General features: G+C 45.2%; 1 long non-coding RNA gene and 1 pseudogene across 2 annotated transcripts; one reads left to right on the top strand and one right to left on the bottom strand.

The window, feature by feature from the left end:
- The first annotated feature begins 3,963 nt into the window (after nt 1-3,963).
- On the top strand, nt 3,964-12,729 carry LOC123638834 (annotated as a pseudogene).
- A 1,157-nt stretch (nt 12,730-13,886) lies between these two features.
- Nucleotides 13,887-24,381, bottom strand: LOC123638650. 2 transcript variants are annotated; one of them, XR_006735420.1, is made up of 2 exons: nt 24,300-24,381; nt 13,887-14,693 (listed from the first exon to the last, which is right to left on the bottom strand). It is a non-coding gene; the product is annotated as an uncharacterized LOC123638650 (long non-coding RNA). The 2 variants fall into 2 exon arrangements; XR_006735419.1 differs by lacking the exon at nt 24,300-24,381 and adding an exon at nt 15,338-15,459.
- Between the last annotated feature and the right edge of the window lie 2,291 nt (nt 24,382-26,672).

The raw sequence follows: 26,672 nt of genomic DNA, 5'->3' as shown, positions 1-26,672 counted from the left end.
TGCTGGTTGGGAAGAACTGCTTTGACAAAAGGAACTTGGGGCACAGAATTATGTCATTGTGAACATGGAAGAAATTGTAGAGATAATCTCTTCATTTTGGAGAAGAAAAAGCTGAGGTCAAATAGCGAAGGAACTTGTTGGAGGAAACATGAAGGTAAACAGTGGCAGAGTCCACAGTAGATAATGTCTCTCATATTAATGCTTTTTTCAGATTTCAACTTTATTTATTCTGCGTCTCCTCCCACTCACCATTGTTTCTTTGCCTGTAATATGTTTAGTAGTTGCTTTTAATGGTTCAGGTCCATAATCCCTTACTTGAAACCCTTAAGGCCAGCTATGTTTTGAGATCCAGGTGTTTTTTTGATCTGAGAAAGGTAACAGGGTTCAATAGTGTATATGACAAAAAAATAAACACCTATAGCATTTATTTAGTACTTCTTTGATTTCATTCATCAGAGGTTTATAGTTTCTCTCATGTAGATTTGTACATATTTTATTAGATTTAAGTACAAATAATTCTTTTTGGGGGTGCTAATGTAAATAGTATTGTGTTTTTAATTTGAAATTCCACTTGCCCATTGCTGGTATATAGGAAAATTTGCTCTTTTTTTCTTGTTTCCTAAGGTGGAAATTTAGATGATTGATTTAAATCTTCTTTTCTAATATATATATTTAATGCTATAAATTTCCCTCTAAAAACTGTTTCTGCTGCATCCCACAAATTTTGACAAGTTGTGTTCTCATTTTCATTAAGTTCAAAATATTTTTAGATTTCTCTTGAGATTTCTTCTTTGACTCATATGTTATTTATAAGTGTGTTGTTTAATCTCTACATATTTGGGGATTTTCCAGTTACCTTACTGTTATTGATTTTTAGTTAAATCCCATTGTGATCTGAAAGCAGACATTGCATAATTTCTATTTGTTTAAATTTGTTAAGATGTGTTTTATGGCACAGAATGTGATTTATCTTGTTGAATGTTCCCTGTAATCTTGAGAAGAATGTGTATTCTGCTGTTGTTGGATGAAGTCGTCTATAGATATATTCAACTGATTGATGGTATTGTTGAGTACTAGTATGTTGTCCTTACTATTGTCAGGGTTTAGGACACATCACTCCAAAATATGAGTGTAGGAGACCAGAATATGACACCCCAAAATATATTTCTTTGGCATATTTCTAGCTGATTATTTAAAGAAACTGCAGACACAAGAGTAGCTCTGAAATGCTATCCTTTTGTAAAATAAATTTACATCCATAAATGAAATCTACATTAGTAAAAGTATCTGTATCGGGAAGAGGGCTGCTCCAGACAACTTTTATTACCTGAGAGACTTTTTATCTGCATAACAAAATAATCTTTATACACCATACATTTTCTGGGCATATTGCTTTTAGCTGGAGACCCTATTTCCCAGTTTCCCTTGCAGGCAAGAGAGGCCATGTGACTAGATTTGGGAGAGGAAGGAAGTTACTTCTCCTTAAAGGCAAAACTGTTTTCATTGCACTTTCTCTTTCCTCCTTTCATGGAACGGGAAATGGAACAACAGAACAGCCGCCTCCGATTCAGAGATGGAAGCTGTACGTCAGAGCGTCCCACCAGCCTGGATTCCTGAACGTTCTTGTGGGGCAAGGCCGTCCTGCCATTCCCAAATCACTCCCCTACCTTTGAAAGGTTACATGAGAGAAAGAAAGGTAAACAATTTGATTAAAGCCATTCTATATTGGAATCTCTTTGATATGGCAAAGAGATGTGTCTAGTACACAGGCACTATTTTCACATATCTATCTACATTTTAAAAGAATATACATTTATTTGATCCCCACTTTTACATTTATCTATCCTGTGTTATATTACTAAGGTGTTTCTAAAAAAAAAAAAAAACAGCACTGGTTTCTCCAAGACGCATTATTAATTCACAGTCGTAGATTGAGGCCTTTTTACCTCTTCAAAACACAGCAGCAAAATGGCACATCCTCATAGTAACAGTGGCTTTTGTGGCAACGATTCCAGGATGGATCTGAATCTCTGTGCAAAAGTAAGAGAGGGAGGGGGAAGAAGGCAGGTGCTGTTATCTAAAAAACCCTCACGTGCATGAGATCTACCATATGTAGCATTAAGCTAAAGTCATTGCACTTGATCCGTATGGACCCTGGCTGTATTCCTAAATTGGCTACTTGGCAACTGTGGCTGATTTGTCTCCGTAGAGCCCCAGCTGGGCTCACATGATTACCTTACGAGACATTTTTCCTCATGCGAAGCAACTCTGTACTGCAGAAGTTTCATATCTTAAACTACAAGGTATCAGGAGCAAATCTTGTGTCAGAGAACCAGAACTCTCTAACAGAGAAAATACACCCTTGTTCCCATTTCAGAGCAGTTATTAGCCAGATGGCACATGGCTGTGACAGCGCTTGTCTGGGTAAGCGATGGCCTCTGTTTTAGATCCTACCTGGAGCCACTTATGGACTTAGAATCTTTGGGATTCTGTGTTTTTATATGCAATCAGTTCTGACAATGTATTGGTCTTTCTTTCCCCAAAGTAGGTTTCAAAGACAGAGATTTTTTTGAATGTTACAGCACCAATGGCTGGGTGAAAAAGACCTTGCTCTGAAGAAGAGTAAGTCATGGAGATGCTGGAGAAAGTTGTTCCCCGAGGTCGGCATTGAGGATGAGGCGAGAAATTGTCCCCTTCACTGTTGAACTGTTACGTTAGCCCTTGATACCATTGTTAAACATTAGCATCTATTTATACCCGCATCCATCTATTTATACCCACAAACACGCAAAATGGCCTCAGTTCTTCAAAGAGTTGTCTCCCTCTAGTGGCCAAAGATTTTTTTTTTTTTAAAGACTCAAGCGTGCAAGGGACTGGGTCACTAAGGACATAAAATCTTTACATTTTTTGGGGCAATATAGAAATAGTCCTTGAATTTGGAAATATCATTGTAGCATGCAATTTTGTAATTTTCCCCATGATCAGTCCAGGAATGATTGTATCAATTTCAAAGAGTTATTGTGAAAACTAATCTGAGTATCATGACATGAGATCAACAAAGCGGTCCTGAGATACCACCACTGGAGGGTTAGCCAGCCTCACTCTCCCGAAAGCTACTGGCTTTGGCACAACAGTAAAGAAGTGAAATGACAAACGATAAGGCGTGGACCCCCACCTTAACTCCCAAATAGTTGAAACCGAGACTCTCTGAGTCTCCAGCAGTCAAGACCATAAAAGCCAAAGGTGTGCTGTGGGGGCTGCTCCTGACAAACTGGAGATGCCCCATGGCAGGCAGAAGTGCGGCCCCTCAGAGATGTCCACGTCCCATCCCTGGAGCCTGTGCACAAGGCGGGTTCCTGAGCAAAGCGGGGTTAAGGTTGCAGATGGAGCTAAAGCGGGTACAGAGAGTACCCTGGATTGTTGGGGTCCCCTGTGAAATCACAAGGGTCCTTAATGCAGAAGAGGCCACAGGCCCTCTGACACTTGGACTTCAGCCCCGGGAGACCCATTTCAGACTTGTGACGTTCAGAACTGTAAGATAATAAATTTGTGTTGTTTTCAGTTTGTAGTAATTTGTTACAGCAGCAAGAGGAAACTGTGCCCTAATTGTGGCCCTGGAGGAAATGTGAAACACCGACAGACCTTGAATTCACTCTTACTAACCAGGAGTGACCTGCCAGTAAGTCTGCCCGAGATGGCCTCTCAGAGTGGCTCCTCAGCACTCCTCCCGCTATGGACAGCAGCTGGCCCTGCTGTGCTCCCAGGACCGGCCAGGCATGGAGCATTTCAGCTGCTGAACACCTTCTCTGTGGTAAGCTGGCCTCCTCCGGTGCTACATGGTCTAGGAATCTATGTGTTCCAAGCCTTTCATGCAGTTGATAAAGCAACAGAGATACTTTTGCCTCTGCATCTGCTCCAGGATCAGTTGCATCAAAACAAAATTCACCTCTTCCGTCCTGCAGGATGGTAGGTGGAAAAGCCGAGAAGCTGGAAGGTAAGGAAAGAAACCTGGAGCAGCAAAGTTGAGACGAGTAACTTCAAAGCCAAGAAGCCTAAAAAGAAGAAGCCCCCTGCAGCCAAAACCCCATCCTGTCAGAGGAACTGGAGGATATTCCTGACCTGGAAAGGCTGCGGACAAGAGGCAGGAATCAGACGCCAAATCCAGGATTAAAAAGAAAAAAGAGAAGGTTCTTGCTACTTTCACTAAACCAGCTGGTGTTGACAAGAACGATGGTGCCTGGGTGGTTAAATGTCACAAAGTGCCTACGTACGATCCTACTGAAGATGTGCCTCGAAAGCTATTGCACCCCGGCAAGAAACCCTTCAGTCCCCACGTGAGAAAACCGCGAACCAACGTCACTCCCAGACCCTCGGACCATCCTCTCTGGGCGCCACGGAGCCGAGAGGGTGGTTCTCTGGAAGCAGCTGAGCAGTGACTGACCTCTGGGCCTCCATCGAGTTCCTCTGCATGGGACACACCAGAAATTTGTCATTGCCACCCCTGCCAAAGTCGATATCACTGGTGTGACAATCCCCACACGACTCACTGACTCTTACTTCAAGAAGAAGCTGCATAAGCCCAGACACCAGGAAGGTGACATCTTCAACACGGAGAGAGAAACACAGGCTTACGAAGCAGCGCGAGCTTGCTCAGCAAGTGGGGGACTCACAAAGTTTGCCACGAATCAAAGTTGTTCCTTGGATCTCAGGCTACCTGCATGCGGTGTTCTCGCTCACACATGGAATTTGTCCTCATGAATTGGGGCTCTAAATTTCATGCAAACAACCTAATTAAATAAGTGACACATTTAAAACAAATAAATAAACCAAGACCCTGTGCTTCTGGCAGAAAGCTCTTCCAGCCCTGTCGTTGTCTGGAAGCCCAGTCCCCACTGCCGGGCAGAGAAGGAGAAGGCAGTAAGTGTTGTTCCAAAGCGCCCCCAGCCCTCCCTCCGGGCCCAGCCTCCTGCTCCCCCCAGAGGGCAGCGCCACAGGCTCCGAGTTCACACAGCACTGCCCCGCAGAGGTGTGAGCAGAAGGGCCGGCGCCCCTGGCAGGCCGTGGACGACAAAGGCCCTGATTCAGGGGCTGCAGCTCCACAGCAGGCTGGAGGCCGAGCTTCCCACGGGAGCCACGCCGCACCTCTGGCTTTCTTCACCGTCCCCAATAAACGGGAGGCTTTGGGCCTGCCAAGCGTGGTGCTGTGTTTCGTTAAACCCCACAGACTCCAAATTACTGCCCCTGCGCTTATGAAGGGTTTCTTAAGGGCAGTATGTTTGCAGAATGAGTTACGATAACTTTTATTCCCCAAGCAGGGCTCCTTTGCATAAGTGCAGCGCAGGTAGGGCCCGTGAGGCTGTAGCTAGGGCCCCCACACAATCTTTTTTTTTTCTTTTTTCCTGTGGGGAATCACTGCCATTTGCTTTGGGTGAGTCTTTACGGAGGGCTTTGGTGTCAAAATTCTCACTTGCCTGCATGGTCAGCACATACCCTCTTCCAGCCTCATTGCAGGCTGAAAACCAGAGTGGAAAAGTTTAGTCATGCATTTGATTCAACTGCATCTCGTTTCTATGGAAACCAGGCTGCTACATTAGCCCAATTCTATCTTTCCTACTATGAGGCCCACCTTTCACTAGCAATTTTAAAGCAGATTTTCACCTTCCCTGGGTATTAACCTTCGACTTGCAGAAGCTGGAGTGGCTTTGTGGGCTATAGAATATCCATATGCAAAGAACTCACAAACAGCCCGCTCCAAAATAGCCATTGTGTCGGCTGTGGTCTTCAGACACCGAGGCCCACTCAACCGTGAAGACAAACTCGGTGCCGTCTCCAAGAAGGATCAAGTGCAGCAGGAAAAGGAATGCCCACGGCCACATGACGAGGAGCATTCTGCGGCCACACTCGGGCTCCACAGTAGAGGGTTGAGACTGACCAGCAACGCCGGCCACAGACTTGGGGGGGGTGCAGAGGCACAGGTTCCCCAAATTAGACGCTGTGTGTCTCCTTCAGAGCAGAGCAGTGCATTCAGTATGTGGGTTACGTGGGCTCCGAGGAGTCAGGCAGGAAGGTCACAGAAGACACTTCTGATCCACCTAGAGCACAGGAGTCTTCTAGACTCAGATTCCTTGGGGCTTGGGAACTGGTATCTCATTCCTTTTATTTGGGTCAAGCCATGTGCTTCTTTTATGCATTTGATGTAAACCATTAAGAGTTAGCTTGACCCTAAATAGGAGCTTATTCTCCATAGAGCAGGGGCAGAGAGTGTCTGATTTCCCCTTCCCAGAACTGGGGGATCTGGGAGTGCTAATTAGGATGTTTTAAGTTGTTACTGCAGGTGAAAGCAAGCTGACTTGAATTAACTTAGGCAAAAGTCAAGAGCAAATGGCAGTGACTCCCCACGAAAACACTGTGGGATCCCCAGCTATAGCCTCACGTGTCCTCCCCACGCTGCACATATGCAAAGGAGTCCTCTTGGGGAATAAAAGGCATTGTGACTATTCTGGAAATATACAACTCTTAAGAAACCCTTAATAAGCACAGGGGTAGTAATTAGAGGTCTTTGAGGGTTAATGAAATACAGTATTGCATTTTGCAGGCCCAAAGCCTCCTATTTATTGGAGACTCGGGGAAGAAAGCCAGAGAGCTGGCGTGGTGGCACGTGCCGGTAGTCCCAGCTACTCCAGAGGCTGAGACAAGAGGATCCCTTGAGCCCAGGAGTTCGAGTCCAGCCTGGGCAACACAGAGAGATCTTATCTCTAAAAAAACAAACAAAAAAAAAAATGAAAGAAAGAAAGCCAGAGTTGTGAAGTTGCTCTTTGAGAAGAGTGGAGCGGAGCGCTCAGTGTGCCTCCAGAGAGGGTCAGAATGCAATTGGACCTCAGGGACAACTGTCCCAGCAAAACTCTCCCACCATCTCTTGAGTCTAATTCCCTCTGGCATTGGCTTCAGACTCACACTGGCTCCTCTAGGTAATCAACATGTCTCCATCACCTCCTGAGCCTCCAGCTCTCCATCAGAGCGACCAACTCCTTTGCTTCATTCCAGGGCAGATTCTCATAGGTTCTCTGTGCTGACCACTGGACCAGGGCTGAAGTGGTCTGACCAGCCTGACTTGGGTGTCATGCCCATTCCTGGATCACTTAGCTAGGGCAGGGGACAGGTCTGAGGGTCTGGAGCTGTTCCTGGAGGTCCATCCCTAAGTATCAGGTCCCTCTCAGAAAATGAGCAGAGTGACCACTGGTCATCCCTCACTGGGACCACCACCCCACGAGCCAGGACTGGGCATGAGAAGGGAAGGGGGGGTAGCAACCATAGGTTTATAGAGTCGGTTAAAGGGTCAGACCCACCACAGTCCAGAGTCCCAAGTAACGGGAATGTGTCCAAAACACGGAGTCTGAGGCAGGGAGTGTGAAGCAAAGTAGTAGCAGCAGTGACAATGACACCAAAAACAATACCATCCATTGAGCATCTGTTCTGTGCCAAGCATATAGAAGCACCTTATATGCACTGTTTCTAATCCTTACAACCTGCATGGTGGGTGCTATTAGTCCCATTTTGCGGTAAGAAAATTAGGATTCACAGACTTTAAGAGACTTTTCTATAGCGTCAGAGCTAATAGGTGACAGAAATGGATCTGACATGCAGGGCCTGGGAAAAGGATTAAGCACATCCTTTGGGGGTAACTTAATGCTCCTGTGATTGTCTGTGGCAAAGGTACTCTGAGAAGAAAAGCCTTTTAGGAGGGACTGTGTGCGCCTCCAGGGGAGGAGGGAGATGCCGCAGAAACGGGCCAGCCCAGAGGGAGGCCGTGCTTGACTAGCCTGGCGGAGTTTTGTGGGGACCATAGGTTTTCGGGTTGAGTGGGAGAGTCCTGATTTTACCTGGAGTTCCAGCAACTGTATTAATCACACCCCCTTTCTCTGTCTCTCTCTCTCTGACATAAACAGTCAGTCAGTGGGCTGAATCTTGTTTATGCCCCCAAAATTCTCATGTTGAAATCCTAACCTCCAAGGTGATGGTATCAGGAGCTGAGGCCTTTGGGAGGTGATTAGGTCACGAGGGCAGAGCTCTCATGAACAGGATCAGTGCCTTATACACGATGTCCCCGAGACTCCCTCGCCCCTACTGCCATGCGAGGACACAGTGAGAAAGTGCCGCCTACAAGCCAGGAAACAGGCCCTCGCCAGACACGAAATCTGCCGGTGCCTTGATCCTGGGCCTCCCAGACTCCAGCACTGTGAGCAACACGTTTCTGTCATGTATAGGCCACGCAGTTTGTGTCATTTTCTAATGGCCTGAAGGGACTCAGATACTACATACATATTTAATAGAAAGGATGTGGAATACACAATTAATAATTAATAATGAAACATATGCTATTCTTTAACGTAAATTTCTTATAACCAATTGATTCTCACAGAATCAAATTCTGTGAGAATTTTTTAGTTGATTTTTGCTAAAATCATGTATCCTTAGTCAACCTGTGGTTGTCACTCAACCATGATTTGTCAAATGATGATGCATTCCAATCTGCTAACTCTTTTCCTAATGAGTTTGTTGTTACTAATTCTGATACGTGATCTACCGTTAAACTGTTTCTCATCCTTGTGAAAATTATATTGATCAAACAGAAACTCCTTTCAGTGCTACTCACTGCAATACTGCTAACTCTCTTCATACGGTTGTAGGAATTAGAGGATTATTTCAGTCTGTATTATTTAATAATGGCTATATTTAATAACTGACTCCAATGAAAGTCTAAAACATTTAACAGTCAACTCATTGCTCACTGCCATTGAGACAGGCCAGCTGCATTGCTGCAAATGTCCTAACTCTGGCCCCTTTTAGAAAAGCTCTAATCCTCTGTCCACAGCTGCAGTGTTGGTGACTGTGACGTTAGATTCCTAACAAACCAGACGAGTGGGAAGGTGGTGAGGAAAGGGCTGGGGGACAGGGAGCTTGGCATCCTGTGTGTGACCTGGGAACTGTGCAACTGTACTCTTCCAGTGTTAAACCGCTCCTCGCTGTGAGCAGACAGGGACACTGAAGGACACGGAAGGACAGCTTAGGAGAGGCCACTTCTGTGAGCCACGTGGGCTCATGCAGTTTTCTATGTGCTGCAGTTTCTTCTCTCCTTCTCACAGCCAGAGAGAAGTTGATTCAACTTCCCTGTAGCTGGAAAGAATCCGATTCTACTTATAAAACCAAGTTTATTTCACATTTTTAGAGACTTCATGGTGCAGGGGAAATAATCAGAAGATTAGAGTTTGACTTCTAGCTCGGACATTCGAGTGAGTAAGCTATTCAGTCTCTCTAAATCTCCATGTCGAAATCTTGGCTATAAAATGGAAATAACAAGGACACTAATACTTAAGGCACAAGATTCTGTGTTAAGTATTACTCAAGTTAAATTAATTGAGAATTAAATGAGGCAACATACGTAACAGAATCCTTGTAAGCTATGAATGTAATTTATGTTGTTTAAATTTACTGTTACAGAATGGAGATTTCTCAAAGAAGTAAACATGGAACTACCATTCCATCCAGCAGTCCCACAACTGGGTACCCACCCAAAGGAAAAGAGTCATCATAACAAAAGACGCCTGCACCTGCAGGACCATTCACAATGGCAAGGATATAGAATCAACCTAAGTGGCCATCGATGTATGACTGGATATAGAAAATGTGATAGATAACATGGAGTACTACACAGCCATAAAAAAGAATGAAATCATGTCTTTTACAGCAACATAGAACTGGAGGCCATTATCTTAAGTAAAATGACTCAATACTGCATGGTCTCATGTATAAGCACACACGGAAATAGAGAGTTTAGAATAGTAGACACTGGATATCCAGAGGAGTAGGAGGGCGGGAGGCGGTGAGGGATGAGAAATTACTTAATGGATATAATGTATACTATTTGGGTGATGGTTACACTAAAAGCCCATACTTCACAATGCAATATATCCATGTATCAAAACTGCACTTGTACCCTCTAAATCTATACAAATAATTAAAAAAAAAGAAACAGGGGAAGTTTAAGATAAATAAGTAAATAAACAAACAAATCAATTTACTTTTATATTGATTAAATTTACTAGTGTTTAAAAGTAGTGGCCTCAGTCAGGATAACCAACAGAACTGCAGCTCAAATTCACACAGAAGCCCCACTGGAGCCGCAAGAATTGGGTCTTTGTTCCGCTTTGCAATTTTCTGTTTATGATTAGGGCAAAGAAGAGATATGAACACTTCAGGTTAAAAAAAAAAAAAAACAACTCTCCAAAATTCCAGACAAAAAGCTGAATTTTCTCCAAGCTATTTTTTCCAATTATCTTAGAATTATTTGGGGAAGATGAATAATGTTCAGCACAAACTATTTCCATAGTGTTAGCTGCCTTTACATTCCAAGATGGTTTTTAATGCCACAATTTTTTATTGTGTGTGTCCTTTTGTCAGACACTGTGCTAGGCCCACGGGATGCCTGTTTTGGAGAAGTTCCAAGTAGGTAGCTGTCTGAGAGCTATGAATATGTAGATTTTTATGTCAACAGCGTCTAATTTCTGAGTGCTCAAACATAATTGTCATGCAAGTTGTAAAACTGGTTGGTGAGGGGAAATGCTCTAGCAAGAAGGAAATACACAGTATGTAAAAGGAAGGAGTGCAATCTGCAGCTGCACAGAGCTTCCGTTTGCTCAAGTCTGTGCTCAAAAATATGAAGTAACAGGAGAGGCAAGATTCTGAGGAGTGTTCAGCAAATAAAATGGATTACGCAAAATTTTATGAAGCAAAAAACTGCAGTTAGTGAGCTTGGGTGGGGAGTTGTTTTTTTGGTTGTTTGTGCCTTAATTCTCTCTCCTAAATGGAATGTTTTCAGTCTTTGCTTGTAACAGAAAACAAAACCAGTAACTTTCTTTAGTTAACAATATAGTATCGATGGACTATACCAGGCTGATAAAAGCAAGAAGACTACTTAACATTCAACAGATTCTATGTCAATTTGAAACAAATGAAAAACACTTAAATGTAAATTCATTTGGTTTGTTTATAATTGGACTTATTCCCTAATGAACAAGCCACATTTTACATACACTTCTAATCAATGAAATGGCTACAAGAGTAAATGTCTCTTGGTCACTTATTGTGGGAAGGACGTTTCTCAAGTACAGTAAGTCCTCACTTAACATGGTCGATAGGGTCTTGGAAACTGTGACTTTAAACAAAACAAAGTGCATATATAGAAAAGATTTATGTACAGATATATTCGCATCAGTGTTATCTATTACAGCAAAAGTATTGGTTATAAAATTGTTTGTCAATAGAATTGAATATTGAGAAGCCATTAAACATCATGTTTCCAAACGTACTATCTAGGGAACATACAATATAACATTTACACGAATAAATGGGATGCAACCTGGTTTTTATACTATAACAAGTAACGTGTTATATGTATGATATATAATATATATACTATATATACATACACACATCACATAGAAAATAAAGCTGGAAGGAAACACACTAAAAATACTTCCAGGGCAGCGGCCACCAGCACGTCCCCGCGCAGCCCCGGCAGCCCCATCTGGTGAGCAGAGTGGCGCCGTGCACGCCCGAGTGGCCGCTCGCTGGCATCTGCCACCCTGCGTGGGCTGCGGGCTGCCCCCAGCTGCCGGCGCCTGCACTGCTGCGGGAGCCGCGGGCGCCCCGTGCTCTGCGACACTGAGGCGGGTGGCATTGGGATAACACGGCCACAGCGCACCGAGATCGCCTCCGCAGGGTGCGGGAGTGGGGGGTCCAGGTGGGGCTGTTGGCTGTTACCTGCACATCCCTCCCCCTCAGCTTTCCCCTGCCCATCCCCCATGGAAGTCTTCGGCAAAGTTTTCACTTACAAGAGACTGTGCATCTTCGACCAAGACTCTGAAGGTGTGGTTGGAAGCCCAGAGACAGCTGTGTTTTTACACGGCTTTCCAACATCCAGCTATGATTGGTACGAGATTTGAGAAGGTCTGACCTTGGGGTTTCATCGAGTGATTACCCTTGATTTCTTAGGCTTTGGCTTCAGTGACAAACCGAGACCACATCGCTATGATGTGGTCACTATGTGAGCAAGCCAGCATCGTGGCCGCGCTCTTGCAGCATCTGGGGCTCCAGGAGCACAGGATCAACCTTTTGTCTCACGATTATGGAGCTGCTCTGTAGGTACAAGCAGAATTGATCTAGTCGGCTTAGCATAAAGAGTCTCTGTCTGTCAAATGGAGGTATTTTTCCCGAGACTCACTGCCCTCTCCTGCCCCACAAGCTACTCAAAGGTGGAGGCTGCTGTCACCCATCCTCATGGCAGATGACCTTCTTTGTGTTCTCTCGAGGTCCCGCGCCAGTCTTCGGGCGTACACTCAGCCCTCCCAGAGCGAGCTGTGAGACACGTGGGCAGGGAGGCAGAACAATGACGGGAGCTTAGTCACCGACAGTCTCTTCCAGTACATCAGTCAGAGGAAGAAGTTTAGAAGAGCTGGATGGGCGCTCTTGCCTCTGTAACTAGTCCCGTTCATTTTATCTATGGGCCATCGGATCCTGTAATCCCTCTCCAGAGTTTCTGGAGCTATGCAGCAAAATGCTGCCACTGTCCACGGTGTCGATTCTGGATGACCACATTTGCCACGATCCACATCTAGAGGATCCCCTGGGCTTCCGGAATGCATCTATATGGGCTTCGTCAACTCCTTCTGAGCCGGAAAAAGTAACTTCCCCGTATTACCTCCCCTACTCCGTTATCTGTTGTGTATTCCACTTAGGAAGAAATGCCCCAAAGAGGTCTTGGCCATCAAACACAATTCTCCCTAAGAAGTCCCCTTTTCTCACACTGGTGAACAGCACACAGGCAAAAGCCAGCAGGAGCTCCCACTAAGGGTTGACATAAACTCCACCTCCCATTCCTTTGACATCTCATCAAAAGTGGATGGACTTGACTTTGCGTTATTAGGAAATTCTGATGAGCATTACTGCTCACTGATGCAGAAAGACAGACATTCTTTTACATAAAATACTTTTTAACACTTCTTTGGATGTTTCTAAAATATTTAGAAGTGCTAATTTCTAGCCCAGCCCCAGTTGGCATCCTCAAGCAAAAAATGAGGAGAGGGGCCTCCTTACCTCTCCTTGAATGGCTTTAAGGGCACAAACTTTTTTAAAGTTATCTAAGCAACACAGCTTCAAGTGAAAATGAGTCTCCCTTGTCATAACTTTAGAGTTAGTTTCATCAGCTGCTTCTAATTATAGGCATTTGTTAAAATAGATATTGGTTTCAATAATGCAGTGTTCTATGTATACGTTAAGACTATGAGTTACCTATACATATTATATGTACCTATGGATATTATGTATTTGATAAGGATACTAAACCAGCAGACCTTTATTCTGTCAAAGTAGTGAACCTTACTAAACCTGCTTAATTTTTGAATTGAACTAAATCCAAACTATTTACAGAATTCCCTAAAATCACAGGACATTAAGGACCAACAGCATCTGTGCCAGAGATTGACTGTTAGTCGCAATGACCAATTCTAAAAGCAATCAACAGTCTGACTCCTCATGCCTCAGTGCTTAGAAGCATGTTTCTCCCGAGCTACACTGAGGGGAGGGGATCATTGTGTAGTTAAAGTTACCATGATGAACGTACATCAACTCCTTTCATGATGTTTGCTTAACTCCCCATTGGCTGTCCCAGAGAGGCCTTCTCATGTAGCTCACCGATTAATTCCTGTACTTGACAGACAGGAAAGTTCTGGAAGCTTTAAGGACAAATTCTGAGAGACCTATGAATAATGGTGGTGAATACATTTTTTAAAGCCACATTGCATTGTCTTAGTTAAAGCAACATTAAATGATTATTTTAAATTCATTTTTTATTAGTGTCTTCAAGTATAACAACTTTGAAACTGGAATAAGGGTTTATTTTCTATTAATAAAATGAATTGTGACCAAAAAATTAAAAAAAAATAAAAATACTAACAGTAGTTTTCTTTAGGTGGTTGGATTATCAGTGGTTTTGGTGTTCTTCGTCTTGCTTTTCTGTTTTATAAGGTTTTCCACATAAACCTGGAGATCTGCCAAGAGGGAAGAATATGCTGGCCGGGCTGACACAAGTGTTGTGGTCCTCAGGACACTCATACATCTAATTCTAAAATAGTAAAGTGACATTATCTTTAATATCTTAAGATAAATATTTTAGTGGCAATAAAAATATATTAATGAAACATTTGGCAAGTTCAGAAAAGTAAAAATAATTAGGGAGAGAACTGTCCATAATTACACCCGTGAGAGGGGAAGGCAGATACTAATATCTCACAATTGACCAAGTGGGTGGCTCTCTTGCTATGCCATGGAGCACGTTTGCCACTGAAGTGCCCCAAGAGCCATCACAGGGGAAACTAGGGACTGACTGGGTCCGGCAGTCCAGGTGGGATACAACAGAGCCCCCTGCCCAGCTTCAATCGGTCCAACTGTGCATTAGACTTTCATAAAATATTCCACTTGAAGAAAGGCTCCACATCAAGCAATAAAGTAACACTTGGTTACCACCATATTAAGCCTTTTCCCTAAAGGTAAACATTTCGGTTGTTTCCAGTTTTTCTCCAACAGAACAGAAGCTTGAGTGAATCTGTGTGTAGTCATCTTGGCCCACATTTCTGCATCTACGATTGAAATTCCAAGAAAAGGGTAGCAATCATTTTCAAAGCTCTTGATATTTCCAAATTGCCCACACAAAAATCAACTTGTTTACCACCCACCAGCTTGCCCATCTCACCAAACCCTTTCATGCATTGAGCATAATTTTTTAAAAATTCTTTGCTAATTTGATAGATTTAGAAGGCAGCTCCTCATTGTGCTGGTCACATGTTAAGGATTATGTTTTCCTTGGGGAGCTCTTCCAAGAACACTTCCACCAGTGCAAGCTGCCATCCCACCAGCCCCTGTGTACAAGACATGGCACCCAAGTGAGGCTGGCCTTGTCCAAAGGCTCGGGCTTGCATTTTCCTCCCCCGAGGCTCGCAAGCCAGCAACATGACCTCACAGCGAGCCAGGCATGTGGCATGAGGCCCCCAGGACAAACGGCAGATGACAAGGTCTGAAGTCCCCCACCCCACCCAACACTCCATAGAACTCGGGGATCTCAGAACTGGAAGGGGCCCTCGACAGTGGTCGTCCTTGAGGCCTTTGGCTCCATAAATAAAGACTGCGCGGCAGAGGGGAGATAACTGTGCCAGCCCCTGATACAGCCCGGGCCTTGGAGGTCATCCAGTGACCTTCCCGCCCTGGCCTCCTGCCCTGTACTCACCACCGCCTGCTGCGAAAGTGAGCCCAGCCCCTCCACCCTTCTATCTGATCGCAGACGCTCCGCGCGGGGAGCGGGGTTCCGACCCGGGGGTGAGCGGAGGCTGGAAGCAAGCACAGGGCTGCAGAACAACAGCGGAGAGAAGGCAACTGGGGAGATGCACTCAGGAAGCTGGAAGGGACTTGGTAACTCAATTGCAGACGTCAGCACGGGATTGGCCACCAGGGGGAGCGCTATTTCCAAAATGCGGTCTCAAAGCTGGGACTGAACCGGCTTGGTTATAAAATACCCCAGGCTGATTGCAAGGATTTGCTCGCCAGATCCACTGGCTCCCACCCAGATTTTGTGCCAACGTACAGTCTACAGTTTGTAGTGCCACCATAAGCCAAAGCTTCCTGTTTGGGGCCCTAGATTATTGTCTTAAAAGTAAATACAGTATGATGAAGAAACACATGTATGTGTGTATATACACACACGAGTTACAAAACATGCATTTATCTCAGCAACAGAGAGAATTTTAAATATATTTAATACATACTATATAAATATAATATAAAATACATTTAATATATTTATATATTAATATAATTCTATTAATGCATATTTAACTATTTTTAAATATATAAAATATGTTTATTTTACATATGTAATTGTACATATTATACTTATAAAATTCTTTCTGCTGTTGGGTGATAAATACATGCTTTATAACTTCAATTTTATATAAAATACCTGTTAAATATATTCTATATTATATTTATATGTACAGTAATATATTAAATCATATTTTACATATTAATATTTTAAAATATATAGTTAAAATTCTCTCTGTTGGTGAGTGTTATGTACATGCTTTGTAACTCCTCTGATTCTGGCTTACTCATAGTGATCCTTGAAAACCCTGGAAAACAGAATAACCTTCTTCTTGGCCTATTAAAGGTATTTAATTTTATGTTTCCCTAGCCCATATCTGTTCCACGAATAGTTGAAAATAAAAAAGAAAGAGGGGATCGAATTTAAAGAGAAACGAGCAATAGCTGTTGTTCCCAGCTTAATTAGGACAGAAAGCCAGAGTCAGATAGGAGAGTTTATTGCAGCTAAGAGGACGAAATACTTTAAATAGTCTCAACCATATATGTAAATATAAAACCCCTCTTCTAATTTCCTTCAGTGCTAGTTCCTAACATACAAGTGATTAAGAAAGAAAGTCTATATTTAATGGTCATTATTTATGCTACTTTGAGGAAAATGGTCGCACTAACATAAAAAATAATGAATTTTTGGTTTTTAAAGAGATCTGATTGGCAACCCTAAAATGCAACCTTTCTCATCCTCCAGAAAACAACAAAACCAAAAACTCGTATCATCACCCAAACTAGGCTTGACGGTTAACCACATAGAAATATGGACAGGTGCTCCGTGAGCTACATAGGCAGGTGGAGCCGGGTGCAAGGAAAACCTGCTAACAGGCCTCTTCTCGTGGCACATCCAGGATGCACCTCAGGAAACTGAGGCCACTTTAAACAGGGTGGAAGACATTTCTCACAACCCTGAACTCTGAAACAACCAGAAAATCACACGGGAGTTACTCTGCGCTGTGTAGTTACTCTTTGTGATGTCCACCCCTCATCCCATTCCCCTTTTAATCTGTATTCATTCAGAGACAGGAACTTAAAAAATGAAAAACAAGTAAAAACCACCTGTGCAGAAAGTAGAAGGAACTGCAAGTAGCTTATCACATTCTGGGGAAAACAGTACCCACAAGAATAGTTCTCAATAAGAGAAGGGTATGAAAGAAAACTGTATAGCAGTATATTAGAAACTCAAGTTTTTCATGCCCTCCTTGGACTCAGAATACAGTGTCACAGAACAAATTATATGAGATAGGAGAAGTTAGAAGTTTGGGGAAATAGAGCTTCTATAGACAAATGTCTGTCCAAACTCAGGACCAGGCCGGGGACTGGCCTTGCTCAGCTACCCCCAGCTATTGCACTGAGCACGGATTCCAGGCGTGAGGACAGGACCATGACTATCAGCTCTTCCCAGCTCTTAACAGATACTAGCTCGCTGCAAATGTCAGTTCCATTAAGGATGAATGAATAAGGGGGAAGAGACCCTACAGGGGAGGTGATTTTTAAAAGCTACAGAAAATGGGAAAGAGATTTCATCTTGGTGATTTAGAAGAATCATAACCTCTAAAAATAATTTACAGCAGAATCCAGCAGATTCAAGAAATTTGGCATCCTCTGTAGGATATAAAAAGATACAGCCTCTATTTCACAGAAACAAAAGAAAAAGAAAGAAAGAATAAGCAGACATGGAAATTGAGAAATATGAGATGAACTAATGCTTTCAACAAATATTTATTATTAAGAACCCATGACAAGCCACGCACTGTGCCAGAAGTGGAGGATATGCAGCTAAGGGAAATGGACACGATGCCACTTTCACAATGGCTTACACTTTGTCGGGGTTCACAGACCAAGCAATAATACATAAATAAATAATTCAAAATGAGAGTTGCTATTAAAGAAACAAACAAGGGGCTGATTTTGGGAATGGCAGGTGGTACCTACTCAGACGAGTAGTCAGGGAGGGCTGCTGCAAAGGGGAGAGTTTAGTCCGAGCCAGCTAGGGAGAGAGCAAGTACCGGGCATTCCCGGGAAAGGAAACAGATTGCTCTCAGGTGAGAAAGAGCCCTGCACGCCTGAAGAACTGGAGACAGACCAGCGTGTCTGGTAAATGGTACCAGCTGAATTTGGAAATTTAAGCAGCGTCAGCTCATGCAGAACCTTTACAGCCAAGAAAAGGAGTTTGGATTTTAAGTACAAAAGGAAGTCACTGAGTACATACATATTCATGATATGTGTGTGTATGTATATAAGTGTGTATATATGTGTCTAGATGTATACATGTTTATGCACACATGCACATATATGCAGCTGGCCGTTGAGCAATGTGGGGGTTAGGTGCACCACTCCCTGCCCTGCAATCAAAAGTCCATGTATAGCTTTTGACTCCCCCAAAACTTAACTACTAATAGCCTACTGTTGGCCGAAAGCCTTACCGTAACAGTCAATTAACACATATTTTGTATATATTATATGTATTATATACTGTATTCTTACAATTACAGTAAGTTAGAGAAAAGAAAATGTTAGTGAGAAACTCATGAGGAGGAGGAGGGAGAGGAGAGGCATTGGTCTTGCTGCCTCAGGGGTGCAGAGGTCAAAAAAAGTCCATGTATAAGTGAACCTGGGCCGTTCAATCCTGTATTGTTCAGGGTTCAACTGCACATTCACACGTGTTTAAATATATACATATATATTAATTACTCTACCTACTGTATAGAGAACAGACTAGAAGAAGGATGAAGGGTGGCACCTTGGACTGAATTGATGGCAGTAATGGTGGAGACAAAGTGACAGTTTGGAGAAACATTCTGGAGGCTGAAACAACTGTAACTGTTGATGGGCTGGCGGAGGTAAACAGGGCAGCAAGGCCTGAAGGTGGATTCGGGCTCCTGGCTTGCATGGCATGGCTGGTGGCTGTGAAAAGATAGTGAGAAAGTCTAAAAATGGGACAGCAAAACGAAAGGCTGCTGGAGGCGGTGGAGGGCAGAACTGCAGCCGCAGAAACCAGAACGTGTGACATCGAGGGCAAGTGAGAGATTCTCCCAGAACGCAGAGCAAAGGGAACAGAGACGAAAATGATGAGAAAGAAGACAACAGAGAACCAAGAATCATCCTGTAGATGAGATGGGTGTTTCTGAAAAAGAAACCAGAGCAACTGAATAAAAACAGTCAGAAATAGAAAGACAGTGTCCTGAAATGAACAATACCTAAGTCTAAAGATTAAAATACCCACCCTTTACCAAGGAAGACTCTAAAATATGGTTATTTCCTTCAGAAATGCATGCATTTCCAAAATAAATAATTAAAAAGTTACTTGTAGAGAAAAAAATGCCAAGTAGCCTTAGAATTTCGTTCCCTATCTGTAATTCAGTAATTACCAGAAGGCAATGGAACAATGCCTAGAATTTTGAAACATAACAAGTATGACTCAAGAATTCTATAGCAAGTCAATATTGTTACTCATGAGAGAAACCAACAAAAAGATATTATCACATCTGCAAGAGCTAAGAAAATATGCCATCCACTTGTCCTTACCCACAAAAATATCACTCAGCTCCTAGCTAACAAAGGGTGACTCAAGAATGAATAAGTTATCATATGAAAGGAGTCAGTGAGAAAATTTTTCATTTAATTATAGACATAAATCAAAAAGTTTTAAAGACTTTCAAAATAGAAAACAAATGAAATGTACATAATTAATACTCAAAAGAAAAGTTATATGGTGTAAGAATATAATACACGACTAATAAAAAGTGTATCAAAATCCTGAATATCTACAAAAATTGGAAATATGAGTAAAACTTTTGATGGTAAGTGAAGATACTCTGTTTGACTTCTTTTGCATAATTACATAATTGCTATGAAGAAAATGAGTGGGACGATGGTTTAGAGAATGGCAGAGCAAACTACTTAGATAAAAGAGCTGGGGAAGGTGTCTCTAAAGAAGTACAGTTTTGTGACTCTTTTGGGTGGAGCTGAGGTTTTCTGAAGGAAGGACAGAACATTTATACAGTAATCCTGAAGTATTTAATTAGGTCCAAAATTGACCGAGTTGGAATGCTGGAACATAACTGGAATTCATAACCAATGTAGAAATGAGGATTAAAAGCACTTTGTTCCTTCATTCAGCCTGAGCGGCTATATGGGTGGTTGACAAAGATGCACCAGGCAGCTCTTACATTTTATAATAAATATAGGGTAACGTTTAGTGAATATGTACGACACTGCTAGCATATAATTCAAATTAAGCCGATATTTGGTCTGTATCTTATCTTGTCATCATAAAGCTAAACAGAACACCTGTTTATAAAGCAGGGCAAAGAGTTTTTCTGTAATATTGAAAAGTTTGTTTCTATAGTTTCAAGGGCAGCCGGCTTATAGCCATCACACCATGAATATTTATTATAGGGAATTACATTAGTTTAATTTTTTTTGTCCTAGAACATTGTTCACTGAAAACTATAAATAATAGTATGTGCAACGTCCACTTAGGTGAGCAAAATTTTTCTGTAAAAGGCCAGAGAATAAACATTTTTGGCTTTCAATGCTGCCACAGTAGCGTGAAAGCAACTGTAGAAAATGGTGGTCTCCAACGCCCGGACCATGGACCGGTGCTGATCCGTGGCCTGTTAGGGACTGGGCCGCACAGCAGGAGGTGAGTGACGGGTGACTGAGCAAAGCTTCCAGTGTGTTTACAGCTGCTCCCCGTCACTTGTGTGACCACCTGACTCCGCCTCCCTCTCACCCCCCTGGTCTCTAGAAAAATTGTCTTCCATGAAACTGGTCCCTGGTGCCAAAAAGGTTGGGGACCGCTGGTAGAAAATACATAAATGAATGGGCATGTCTGTGTCCCAATAAAACTTTATTTTAGAAACAGGTAGCAAGCCAGTTTGGCCAGTGTGCCGTAGTTTGTCAACCACTGGTTTTGTTGATTCTTCCAAACCAGTCCTCTCAGTCTGTGGAATTTGTTTCTCTAAGGATCATGCTTTCCCTGCCTCGGCCTCTCTCGTGCTCACACCCTGGGCTGTGATCACACCGTCACCCATAACTGCCGCCCCCGACCCCAGTGTATCTGCCCACTCGTGGGCACCACATTTCATCTTTCCCATTTCCTCCCTCTAGGACCCCGACCCCTGTGACCCCTCAGGTCCTTCAATCCACCCCTCCTGCTGTCTCTGCACTGTCCTCTGCCCTCCCCGGCTGCCCCTGGTCCCCTGGGAATTCCTCCCCACCCCTCCTTTGCAGACACTGTCAACCTCCCTGCCTTCCCTGCTTCGTCACACCCTGGGCGAAACTACAGCCCAGGCTAACCCCAGCTCTCCGCATGCTGGCCGGCCTCGCTTTCATTCACGACATAAATTTCAAGCGGGCACTTTTTGTACCATTTCCTTAACCCAGTGAATCTTCCACGCTGACTTGACACCTCCTCTCTCCACAAACTACCAGCACCTCCTCCACTGCTGTGACCCAGCCCCTGATGCGGCTCGTCATTTCACTATGAAATTAGAGGTTATCAGAATAAAACCGCCGCAAACACACAGCGATCAGCCTTAACCTCACCTCCTTCCCTGTACGTGCTCCTACCTAAGGCTGCTGCCTTACTGTGTGCTGAATCCCATGACCCCTCACCTGTTTAAGGACACCACTCCGGCAATTCCTCACGGTCTCTCCAGAGAATCTACTGAGTTACTATCATAAGGATCCAAACAGCTACTGTTTCTCCTATATGTGTATCCATCCATCCATCCATCCATCCATTTTTCTATCTATCCCTCTGTCCACTCAGCTATCTGTCTATCTATCCATCCATGCATCTCTCTATCCATCTATCCCTCTATCCATCCATCCATCCGTCTATCCATCCATCCACCTATCAGTCAATCATCCTGGGTGGGATGCGGAGTGGGGCGTAGGTGCTGCTCCGAGGAGGAAAGGCGGGTCAGCTCAGGTCAATTGGGGTTGTCTTCATCCAGGGGGCGGAACCAGGGCAGAGGAAGACCGAACTACAGCCTAGCCCCAAAGCAGCAGGGACAGCCGGCAAACTACCCCACTCCCATTCCTCCCACTTTCTAGGCAGGTTCTGAAAGGACAAGAAGTCCAATCAGTGCCAGCTAAATTTACTTTAAAACGCAAAGAGTTTAGTGTGGTTTCCAACAGCCTGAGGCCTGTGTCCTGAGCCCAAGTCAGCCCGTGAGAAGAATTTAGATGCTTATTAGAGAAACCTGTGCTTTATATGCTCATGCACGCCTCAGCTTTTGAATTTTGTTTCCCTTTTCCTTCTTGTTCTGTTGAACAAGCGTCATAAAAAAAATTCTCAATTGCCTTGGCTGAAATCAGTGGAAAAGGATATTTTTTTTTTTCAACGTTTGTGCTGAAATAGCTCAGATGATGCAAGCACTCAGTGAGGCCAGGCGTGAAAGCTGCTGGATTTGGGAGAACCTGGGGCCCCCCAGGTGAGGACAAGGGAGTGGGCAGGGGGGCACCTGTGAGGGCAGCAGCTTGGGTTGAGCTCCTTCCCACCCACTCGGCTTCCCATGCTGGCAGGGGCAGGGCCTCTCCATTCCCTGCCAGAACCCCAGGATCGATTTACGGGTTGGGCGTCCACTCAATACCCTGTGCATGGCACGGAGCGTTCTCTTGGAGGTCAGTTAGGTAGAACTGCCCCCTGGGAAAACAGCAATGGGGCAAGTTAACCTTTGTCACATGCAGTCGCTCTCTGCCCAGAACCTTTGGGTGTCCATTGCCCAGAGACTCAAGGCTTCATGCCAACGTGGGCATCTTGTTGTGTCACCCCACTTGAGCCTGCGCTAGTAATGCTCACGTTTCAGACTTTCCTGGACGCTCAGCTCTCCGGCTGCCCTATTGTCCCACGTACAGGGCTCGCTTTCTCATTTGCAGCCGTATCCTGATCGATTGGCCACAGGGCCAAAGGAGGTCCCAACCACTCTTTGTGTGAGAGGTTGAATTTTTTGTAGACATGCCCAATGTTTGAGAGAAAATCAAATGTTGAGAATTCCTGGGTCATTTCCTTAGAACTAGATGTTCACTCGCGGATGTCAGTCAACCCACACAGAGGCTCCGGAACTGTCGTATAAGAATGTTACAAAAATAACAGAAATGGGCTTTCAACGTCAGGGATGGCCATGGGGCCAGTAACCATGGTAACCATCAGAAGCACCCAAGACACGTGGCAGATCCGTCCGGGCTGTGACGTGGGCCGCTTCATCTCTTGCCCTCCCCTTCTTGCTTTTCTCCTTCTTTTGTTTTCCTTTTTTCCCTTTCTTCTTCATTCCTCCCTGCACTCTACACTCTGGGACTACTTCTGGAAGACAGGAGCATGTCTGTGTCGGCTAGAAGGTCAGCCCCGTTGGGCAGGCAGGGTTTTTCTGCTGTGTCCCCTGCTGCACGTGCAGTCAGTCCCTCGAACAGCGCCAAGCATGCCATGGGGGCACAACTGAGTGAAGGAGGGGGCTGGCTGCCCTGGGCACACGGTCACCATCATCACACTTCTAACACTCACCCGTGTTCCAGGTCAAAACCTATTGGCTCTCCTGCCCTCGCAGGCGCATAAACACTGCCTGCTTGTGTTCCAGAATCTCACCCATTCTCCAACAATAAGCATGCACTGAGATGAAACAAAAATTTCCTTTGTGAATCTATATTTTCGGCTACCTGCCCTTCCCAGTGACTGCGAGCCAACACCAGAGCTCTGACTCCTGGGACACTGCAGAGCTGGAAGGAGGCCTCGGAGCCCACACGGCTCCCTGCGTGGGTTTCCGGAGAGTTCCTGCACACGTGCTGGGAGGGCAGCGTGTTGTCTGGAGCTCCGCGTCCCCTGGCTCCACACCTGTTCAGTGTGTACGATTGCTCAGCAAGAACCCATCGCCCCACCCGTGTCTGCGGCTGTCGTGAAGGTCGGTGAGCCCCGCTCCTCTCCCACTTTCTATTGTCAAGCTCCGAGCCTTGGAGGAGGGCTGGGGGCCAAGTCAGGCGGAGGCGGCCCGGCCACCACTGCAACTGAGCTGGAGGCCAGTTCTCCAAATATGCCCTGAGCACCGACTGTGTACAGGCTCTGCCCCAGAAAGACGGCCGCCCTGAGAGGGCACTTGCTCTAGAACCTGGCCAGGCACTCCGCCACGCACGTTTCATGAGTGTTCTCATTTAATCTTCACGAGAACCCTCTGAAGAATGTGCTGTTGTCAGCCCATTTCACAGATGAAGGAACTGAGGCTTAGATGGGTTAAATGACCTGTTCCTCATCACAAAATTACTAAGCAGGGGAGTCAGAATGTGAACTCAAGTCCACCTAACGCTGAAATTTGTTCTCTTACCGGTCACAGAAAACTCCAGGCAAGGCTGGCAAGCGCTGGGCCCAGGTGCTTGGGTCTCACGCTCTCAGGAACTCATCACCGCGGGTGCCCTTCGCAGAATAGACCCCTCATTGTAAACATCTGGCACCTTGAAACAGGCTGGCAAAAAGGTTGGGTTTTTTGCTTCTGTACTTTTTGCTATAAATAGGTAGGGAACCATCTATATTTGGCATCAATGAGTGTTTGTGAGTGGTCTTGGGCGTCTAAATGTAATGTTTCTAAACCACAACCAACCAACCTCCAAGGGGAATCTTGGGTTTTAACCTGTTTATTAACCTGGGCACTTCCTGAACCTCCCTCTGGAGGAGGAGGGCAGGGATGAGCATTTGCGGAGGCTCCCTGAGGGCTGCTCGCGTGCTTCTGTCCAGCCCGCCAGTGCCATGGGCCGGCCCTGCCCTCATCTCCAGGCGAGGAGGAGGAGGCTCGCAGAAGTTGATCCACCTTCCCACGGCGAGTGGCAGAACCAAGAGCCGGACCAAAGCTGGGATGTCCCCACGGCTCCTGCCTTGGCGGCAGGTCCCCCAGGCAGAGCACCCGGGGGCAGGGCTGAACTTGGGCTGTCGCTCCCCAACCCTCCCTCTCGAGGACAGTTCATCAGCCCCGAATACCAGCTGCGTGTGTTTAGGGGCCGCCCCTGCGATCAAGGGGAGTCCCGCGTGAAAGGCCACTTTTGAAGACACTCAGTGTGAAGGAGACCACCTCGGGCCACTGACAAAGATTCTTTCCTGGACTAAACTCTAGCCAGGCTCCTCTGCACCCTCTTCTTGACTAGGCCCCAGCCTTGGCCTATATAGACTTGAACACACACTAACATAGTTTCTAACAGCTCAAGGCCCCATCCTTAGGCTGCCCCAGCCCCCCTTACAGTGACAAAACTTAAGGCTGCTAAAAGAATTTACTGTTCATTCCAGTCGACACCTGAAGATGGTGCCCCTGCCTCCCAGCCCCTGTGGGAGGGGAGGAGCCACTTAGCAAACCCAGGTGGGTTTCCCATGGACCAAGCCCCTCTTCCCGCTTTCTGTGATTGTCCACCTCCCAGACCCCACTGAGCCCCACTCGCCCCCTCCGTATTCTCTCCCTTTAAAATGCCCGGTCACCTCTGCACAAATCGGAGTTGGCCTCAGTTCACGCTGGACCTTTCCCTATGGCCATAGTGTGTTACTGATTAAAATCTGCCTCCACCATTTCAGCTAGCGTCTGGCTTTGTTTGTCTTTGAGACCGAACAGCAGGGGCAGGCAGAGCTGCCCCTCAGTGACTGTCACCTTCAATGCCCCATGGCCCTCCCGCCCTCGCTGCTGTCACCACTGCCCACATCTCAACTCCTGCCCCGGTGACCACTCTACCTCGACCCCCTCTGCCCCCAGCCTCCCAGCCGCTGTCCCTCCCACAGCCCTTCCTTCGTTTCCACTTCTCGGTTCCAGGAGGGAAAGTGGGAGGTGCCTGAGCTGGGCTGAGGCATGAACAGGGAAGCGTTTGGGCCGGAGGAGTGCGCCAGCTCACTGGGACAGCCCGTCCCAGCCCTGCTCTTTCCAGTCTTACCGATGCGCTTATTAAAGGCATTGAGGAAAACAACACACTTTTCAGAGTCTAAGAGCTGGGTGCTACAGAGAAAAACGTCACTGGAAGCTCTGGTCACCATGTCACGGTGCTGCCAGTTCACAGAAGCTTGGGGCAGCCTCCACAGGGGTCGATGCCCACCGCTGGAGAGAAGGACTCCCGTTGGGACGGAGGCAGAGCCGCTGGGCCCTTGGCCTTCCTGGCAGGGGAGGAATTTTCCAGATCTGGCTGCTTCACTGCAGTCTTAGCTGCCACTCTCAAAACCACTTCATGTAACTGCAATGTGCGGGATGTCAACCGGGAGTTTCCACGGCAGTGGGGTAATTCCAGATAATTCCTTGCCAGCTGTGCACAAGAACTGATATGTCTAATGCTTTAAAGTTTTCAGAGCAAGAGTCAGGTGTGTCAGGTTTTGTTAGGACATTATCTTAATTTGTGGTAAGTGTGTGGAGGGCACAGCCTAGTATCTGAGCCAAGCTTATTTTTGCTTCCTTTTTGTGGATTTCCGCAAGTACTTTGGGGCTCTAGACTAAAAGATGTTTCTCTATAATGTGAGATTATTGGAGTTATGACATCTAGTGTGTCTTTAAGCTCTAAAATAACATTTGATAATTTCACAGCTTTATATTTGCCTAGCCCTATGCCGGGCAAATAGTAGTAGCATGAGCAGTGAATTGTAGAAAAATTGCCTATGGGTCTTCGGGAATTTGGGGACTTTTCTCCCCACTTTATGACCCATCTCTGGGTGAGCTGTAACCAAAAGAAACATGAAACCA

This window comes from Lemur catta, chromosome 5 (genome assembly GCF_020740605.2).
Source record: "Lemur catta isolate mLemCat1 chromosome 5, mLemCat1.pri, whole genome shotgun sequence".
NCBI lineage: Eukaryota > Metazoa > Chordata > Mammalia > Primates > Lemuridae > Lemur > Lemur catta.
The sequence above is the reverse complement of the archived record's forward strand: the minus strand, read 5'-3'. Positions and strand labels throughout refer to the sequence as shown.